We start from the raw sequence: 8326 nt of genomic DNA on the forward strand, positions 1-8326 counted from the left end.
GATCAGCAACACTGTGAGTGCCAGGGACAAGCAATCTTTTTAATTGCTGAATTGGCAAATCAATGTTTGGAATGCTTTTAATGATGTTAGACAACAAAGGAAGGTGGTAAATTGTCTGAACAATACTGTTAGCAAAACAAGCATTTCTTTCATTGATCAATTTGAGGTCCAAATTATTTTGAGAAATTGAATCATCTATTTTCGGCCATTTTCTATTTGGACTATTATGTTTTTGCTTCAAATCATGATCTATAAGGATTGTTTTTTTTCGTTTATAAGTCTGTTTGTACAATGACAAACTTTGAGGCTTAACAGAACAAGGAGGAAGCGGTGGCAAATCAACCCTGTCTCTTTTGGCCCTCAATCTATTATATTCAGTCCATGCACTTTTGTTACACATGGTCAATTTATGAGGGTCAAGGTCAATCAAATAGACATTGCACAGCTTTCTAGCACGTGACAAAGCTACATAGGCCATTCCATTTGAAAAGACATCAGATCCCAAGTCAACAATGATACCATCGACTGCAATATCTCGGGTTTTGTGGACAGTTAAAGCATAGCTGAGTGACAAAGGTATTTGAGATCTAGTCACAAAGAGGCCACGAGAAAGTTCATAGTCAGCTTGCACAAATTCAACATTGACTGCATGATCCATATGATCAAATTTTACAGTCACAGCAACAACTTTGCCATCTTTCATTTGTATTTCAGTGACTGTACCCATTGTACGATTGCAAAGTCCTTTTTCAATATCAATATTTCGACGCAACATGTATTTAGCACCAATTCCAATTTTAAGCACAGTTTCAAGTCCAGCTGTGTCAGAAATCTTTTTAAGTTTAGAAGTTTTTGGTGTCTGTTTTGATTTTTTTTTTTTTTTTGTTACGGTTTTTTGTCTTAAGTTGGAATCAGTTGCTGAAATTTCAATGATATGAATATTATTTTTTTTCAACATTTTATAATTCACTTCCTCAGCAGATTCATTTGTGGGTGCAAATTTTGCAAAAGATCAGTAACTTGATCAATATTTGCTTTTTGTTTAGGATTGATTCGATGCCTTTTCAAGATCTCAATATCCTAATCAGTTGGTGACCCAAGTCTAATTCTGTTAAGAATATTAACAAAGTTTTCATTGTCATCTTTTTGTCGCATATTTATGGTCAATTCATCATAATCGAAATATGACCACAAATTTATACCAGCAATTCCCAAATTTGATTTTCTATCATCTTGAATAGATATTTTGGAAAATACAGGTTTTTCATTAACAGGTGGAAGCTGGAATAAATCACCAAATGCAACAATTGACATGTTTGCAAATGGATACACTTGTTTCCTAATATCACCAAAAACATCTTGCAAACGTTGGTGAATAAATGCTAATTGCAAGTGACTAACCATGCTTATTTCATCAATAATGAATAATCTCACATATCCAAGCATGGTTCTCAAACTTTTTATTTTATCCTTTGATAATGGTTCATATTTAGGTGTAGAACCATGCTGCACATTTAGTTGAAAGACTCTATGGCATGTAGATCCTTTTCAAAATGTAATGTCGTCGCCGACAAACTTGCGAAGAAATGATAAGAAATATCGAAAGACAAAAACTGGCTGTAACATATTCTTGCATTATTTACAAAAAGTTGTAAATAATGCAAGAAAATGTTACAGCCAGTTACAAAATCAAAAATGATTTTTTTTTTTTTTTTTTTACACAGTGATCACCACTTATCAAGGCCCGGAAGCCACTCAGGGATAAGGGTTATTGCAAGTACATTACGTTAGTGAGGAGATTTGATGAAGTGTTTACTTAAGGGGGGCGGTTCATTAGGAATTTGTTAACATTAGACTTGAAGACATCCAAGTTGTAGTCCGGAGGGAAGCAGGCAGACGGAAAGGAGTTCCACAGGCGTGCAGTTCTAAGAAAGAAGCTTTGTTCATGAAATCCGCGTTTTGATTTAGGCACAGATATAGAGTGGGGGAAATTTTTCACAGTGGATTCAGCTAGACGGGTGTTTTCCGTGAAAGATTGGCGAGGGGGGACCAGGGATTGGAGTTCAGACGAGCACCTGCCATGAAAATAACGATAAAACAAGGATAGGCTCGCAACGTCTCTTCTGTGGGAGAGGGGTTGCAGGGTAGAGAAAAGGGCATCCCCCACTAAACCACGAAGTCTATTTTGTACTCTGTCAAGGCATGATAGGCTGTTTTTGGCAGCTCCTGCCCAGATATGGCAACAGTATTCCATCCTTGGCCGTACTTGGCTTTTATATAGATAGAGAATTGCATCAGTAGTGAGATATCTTCTGGAGCGGTAGAAGGATCCCACCATCTTTCCAGCGACCTTGGCAACAGACTTGATGTACGTGTTCCATTTCAGATCAGGAGTAAAGGTCAAACCCAGAAGCTTGTCAAAACATGGGGCCTCACCCAGACTAGAGCCATCCATCACAATTGATGCCAGCTCGGGATCAGAGCGTTGATGATGTAAGGATAGGAGTTTAGTTTTGGATGCATTAAAGGTAACTAGCCACATCTTCCCCCACTGAACCACGCGCTCAAGATCAGAGGAGAGAGAATCAGAGAGAACTTCGTCATTTACAGCCTTTGATGTGTTGCCGTAGATGGTCGTGTCATCAGCATAGATGTCAACGAATGATTTAAGTATGTGTTTAGGGAGGTCATTGATGTAGATCAGGAAGAGAGTTGGGCCCAGGATTGACCCCTGAGGGACTCCAGCATTTATATTGCTGGCCTCCGATTTTTGTCCATCTACCACTACTCTTATGAGCCTATCGGAGAGAAATGATTTAATGATTGAGAAAACATTTCCAGTTATACCGTAGCTGGAAATCTTGTGAAGTAGACCCTTATGCCATACTTTGTCGAAGGCCTTTGATATGTCAAGAGCAATTGCCCTAGAAAGGAAGCCTTTGTCAAGAGATTCACTAATCCTGTGGGATATAACCGTCAGCACATCTGCGGTAGATCTTGCAGAGCAGAAGCCATATTGTGTGTCACTAAGAAGGTTATTCCTGCTGAGGTGGTTGACTATTTCTCTATTTAATATTGATTCCAGCAACTTACTCATAACACAGAGAAGACTTATTGGTCTGTACTGAGAGGGAGATGACTTATCACCTGAATTCTTAAATACAGGGCAAACTGATGAGGTCTTCCAGGGGGTCGGAAAGCACTTCTCCTTAAGGCAGCGCTTAAATAGTTTCGTAAGTATGGGAGCAAGTTCTGGTTGAAGCTTTTTTAACACTATAATTGGGATGCCATCAGGGCCAGTTGCTTTACTGGAATCTAGGTTTTTTATTAGCTTGGTGACCTCATGCACGGATATTTGTATGTTACCTAGCTTGTTCTGTGTTATAGGAGGAAATATGGGGAGTTGATGGCCTTCGTCGCATAGGGTAGAATTAGCTGCAAAGTTCTTTGCAAATAGTTTGGCCTTGTCTGACGCTGACGAGATGACCTCTGGTCCATTGATAATGGTTGGGAAAGAACGCACACTTCTGTTCAGGATCCTATTTGTTATTTGCCAAAACTGGTGGGAACCAAGCCGCTGATCAGCTACCTTGGATTTAACAGACTGGGCATATAGCTCTCTTGCATTTTTTATTACTCTTTTACAGTGGTTGCTGGCAGTCCTGAAAGCAGCTTTAGTCTCAGTGCATCTATTACGTTGGTAGCTATGGAAAAAGCGATTTCTGTGCGCGATAGCAGCAGCACATTCTGGGGAGAACCATGGCTGGCTGTTAGGTTTTTGTTGGAATTTTTTAGATGGTATGAATTGGTCTATGCCTACAATTAACCATTCGGTCAGATCTAATACTATAGAGGACACTTCCTTTTTAACATGGAGTGCAGAGGTAAATCAGATATGAATGTACGGAAGCTATCCCAGTCAGCCATAGAGTATCGGTATACAGTACGGTGGAGGGGTACGTCTGGGGGCTTCTTACATTTCGTTTTTATCTTAACTGATACGACGGAGTGGTCGGAGGATCCTAGAGGAGAATGAACGGTACATGAACATAGCTCAGGGGAAGTTGAGAGAAAAAGGTCTAAGAGGCTTGCATATTGATTGGGTGTATCGGGCACACGGGTGGGTTCGCGAACAATCTGAGTGAGGTCATAAGCAATGGCAAAATCATGACAAAACCTCCCCTCATCATCTGTCTTATTTGAATGGGTCAGCCATTCCACGTTATGGACGTTGAAGTCACCACAGATGTGGATGTTAGCCGAGGGATGTGAAGACAGTATGTGGTCTATTTTCTCAGATATGCTCTTAAAGATAGTAACTCCGCTGTTGTAGGGCCTATAGAGGGCAAATATAAATGCAGTGGTGTTAGCAAGTGCAACCCTGAAGCACATATAGGGTAAATTAGGATCTTCTCTAGAGATATCCCTGCCACATGGGAAGCCATCCTTAATGTAGGCACATATTCCATGCCCATGGCGATCTTCTTGGGAGTCAGATTTAGCTGTTAAATTGGAGTATCCATTAATTATGAACTCATCTAGGGAAGTGGTCGGCCCTATTCCAGTTTCACATAGAAATAATATGTCCGGTTTCGTCTCCTGTAATTGGGTTTCAACCTCTGGAAGGTTGGAACGTAGACCCCTGATATTGGAGAAGGAGACCTGGTAGTCGGGGTCTACGCTGGAAGATGATAATAATATATTCATAATATATTCTTGACAGGCCACAAAATCACCACAATACCACATTTACTCCGGGGGGGTCCTACGTAAGTCCCTTATAGTAAAAATGTTGGTGCTCATGCACTAATTGTAACACGCTATTATTTTCTTAATAATGAGGTTGGGACATTACGTCGAGCGCCGGCAAACTTGCGAAGAAACCATAAGAAATACCGAAAGACAAAAAATGGCTGTAACATATTTCTGCATTATTTACAACAAAAACGTTACAGCCAGTGACAAAATTAAAAATGATAATAATATATTCATAATATATTCTTGACAGGCCACAAAATCACCGCAATACCACATTTACTCCGGGGAGAAGGGGGGTTCCTACGTAAGTCCCAGGAATTTGTATAAACAAAGTTTAACCAATTACGCATAAATATAAAAGAAAGTAAGAATTTTATTGACACAGTATTTGTAAACAAACAAACAAACAAACAAAAATAGTACGCTTACGTGTTGTAAATAATGCAAGAAAATGTTACATGCAAGGAGCTCGGCAACGCAGACATAAACAACTTTACGGATGTGTGTTTGTTACAATTTAACGTCTGCTCATTCGGTAATAGTCGGTAATTTTCGGTGGGCGGTGGTGAGCATGGATGGAAATGCGGGATTTAAACTAAATTAATTTAACAATGGTAGTAATGTAACGGATAATCAAAAATAGGGAAAAAAATCAGTTATGTAATATTTTACACAAATACTGAACAGTAGCCCCCCCTCTCTGTCTGTCTGTCTGTCTGTCTGTCTGTCTCTCTCTCTCTCTCTCTCTCTCTCTCTCTTTCTCTCTCTCTCTGTCGCTGTTATTATGGTAGTATGAATAGTGGATTTGTTTACGTTATAGTGGAAAACTTTGATGAAACTAAAATCCGGCAATTATATTCAAATAATAACGGTATTAGTATCAAAATATCTGAAAATGATATCTTAAACTAAACAGAAGAATGTCAAGGTAATTATTGTACTATTTCAGAAAATGTTCAATAAGTATGTCTCAAGTAAATTAATTTTTTATTTTTTCCACCGGTACCCTACGCTGGATTACGGAATAGTAGTCTCGAAGTAACATTTTGTTTGTCGCGCAGTTACTTGCGCAACTAATATGGTCTTGTTAGTTTTTTAACCTTTAAAACTATACAAAAAACTATTTAATTTTATTTTATCATTCGTTAGAAAACTATTTAATCAATAAGTCATTTAATAACCTGCAATCACTGCATCAACTTGCTCTCTCGAATTCACTATAGTACTAATGGTGATTTAAGGGATCGTCAGTTGTTTACCATTAAACACTCTTTCGGGGATTTTAAAAGCAAAACAATATATTAAATCATGGCTCCCCCAGCAGTGTTGATCAAACACCACCTCCCTTAATCTTAAGAAAACATGTTATAGATATTAGATCTAGTTTCCTATTAATTAATTTGGCTAGCCTATAATGAATTCCTTACCTGTGAGATTCATTTGTTTCCAAATTCAAAATGGATATATTTTTTAATTTACCAGTCTTGTATTTATAAGATTAGGATTAATCCATTTGACTACTTATCACCCCTTACTATGATTATTATATATTTACATTCTTATTTATTGAAAATTAAAAATATATAAAGGTTAAAAATATATTATAAATATATACATTTTTTTTTTTTATAATTTTATTTTATATAATACATTTTATACATTACTAATATAGTTTTGGATTTCCTTTATTAATATATTCTGGTTAATTTTATACGATTAAAAAACATCAGGATAACGAACAAATGCTTTATTTAACTGTTTAAATATTTTAGTTTTAGCCCCACCTTGTTTCATCATCCTTATTACTAACTAGATATATAAATGAAACGTAGTTTGCTTGAACCATTGCTTTTTAATAAATAAGTTTATCAGAAGGATGTTAGGAATATACGAGGTGCCTTAAATAAGTTTCCAGCCATTTTTTTACAGGCATTCAAAATTATCATCGACTTTGGAAAATTCAGTATGTTATTGCTATACATCTTATGAGATGACTGACCAGTTCTTATTATTTCAAGTTCCAATGAACAGTCATAGCAAGAATTGCGTGATTGTCACAGTTAGTTCATATCAGAAATGCAAATTAGACGTGCGGACACTAGAAGAACGATACGCATTAAAATTCTGTTTGAAATTTGGAAAAAAAATCCAACTGAAATGTATGGAATGCTTCAGACTGCTTTTGGACTATCTTGCATGAATCGAGTATCAGTTTTTGAGTGGCATAAGAGATTCAAAGAAAGCATGGAGTCTGTAGAAATAATGAGAGGTGTGAGAGGAGTTAGGAAGTCAGAACATGGGAGTTGATTGGCTAAATAAAGAATTTCATGGATAAGGATTGTCGTGTGTTTATAGACACATTAAGTGCAGTTTGATGTCAGTGTGGGAACTGTACATGTAACTTTTCGTGAGGAACTGAAGATGCGGAAGATTTGCGCGAAGTTTGTCTCAATGCACCAGTCCACAACTCCATCCTTGCCACAGACTATTTGACAAAGATGGGCATCAAGACAGTTCCTCACCCTCCCTATAATCCAGGCCTTGCTCCCTGTGACATTTTGTCATTCCGTAAGCTTAAGTTAAACCTTACAGGCTATCGTTAAGTGAAAATTGAGATGAAATGGGCTGTGACGAGGGTCATTGACACGCTCACACAAAAGAACTTCCATGGAGCCTTCCAGAAGTTGTTGGAACAATACAAGTGCATTGCAGCCGGAGAAGATTACTTCAAAGGGAACAAGAGTTTCATGTGTGTACTATCAATGAAAGTGCCTATACCAAAAAAGTCTGGAAACTTATTGAGGGCACCTCGTAGAATATTGGTGGGGAAGTCACATGACACATGAATAAAAACAGATAAATAAATGAAAGGTCGTATTTAAATGAAAAATGTTCATATATTTTCTCATATTTATTTTTAAAAATCTTTCACATATAAATCAATAAAATTACTGTTAAACCGGTTATATTAATTGGGCCTAGATATGACCTTAAACTATATCCGATGATGAGGCCCCAGCTTGCGGGTTTTTGGGAGTGTTGAACCACTCTTTAATTGTCATTGCTCTCAGGTCCACTCAGACCCGGAGTGATAGTACCTGTTAGTCTCAACTATGGGTTAAATAGAAATTGACTTGAAAAAAAAATATATATTCTATTAAAAATCGCTGGATTCGGCATTAAATAACCTGAAATGAGTTGAAATGCCTTAAAACAAAAACAACCAACCAACGACCATATTTATTGATTTATATCTGTGAATGGGTTTGAAAATCTAATAAATATGCGAAAGTTTATTATTTAAATGGGGCCTTCGTTTGATTGTTTTGTTGTTGCTGTTTTTTTTTTGTTTGTTTGGTTTTTTATTTGTTTTTGTTTTGTTTTTTTTGTTTTTTTGTTTTTATTTTTGGGGCAGGGTCATACTCCATGTCACATCAACACTTTTTATACACTTAAATAATAGATTGCGGAATTTATTTTCATTTCAAATGGTGTTTTTTACAAATCAGTTTTCCTTATAATTGCTTTTCATATATCGTTTCAAAGAGCATTTTTCGCTCCATATAAT

The sequence above is a fragment of the Euprymna scolopes genome, chromosome 35, assembly GCF_053919585.1.
Source record: "Euprymna scolopes isolate OS-2025 chromosome 35, ASM5391958v1, whole genome shotgun sequence".
Taxonomy (NCBI): Eukaryota; Metazoa; Mollusca; class Cephalopoda; order Sepiida; family Sepiolidae; genus Euprymna; species Euprymna scolopes.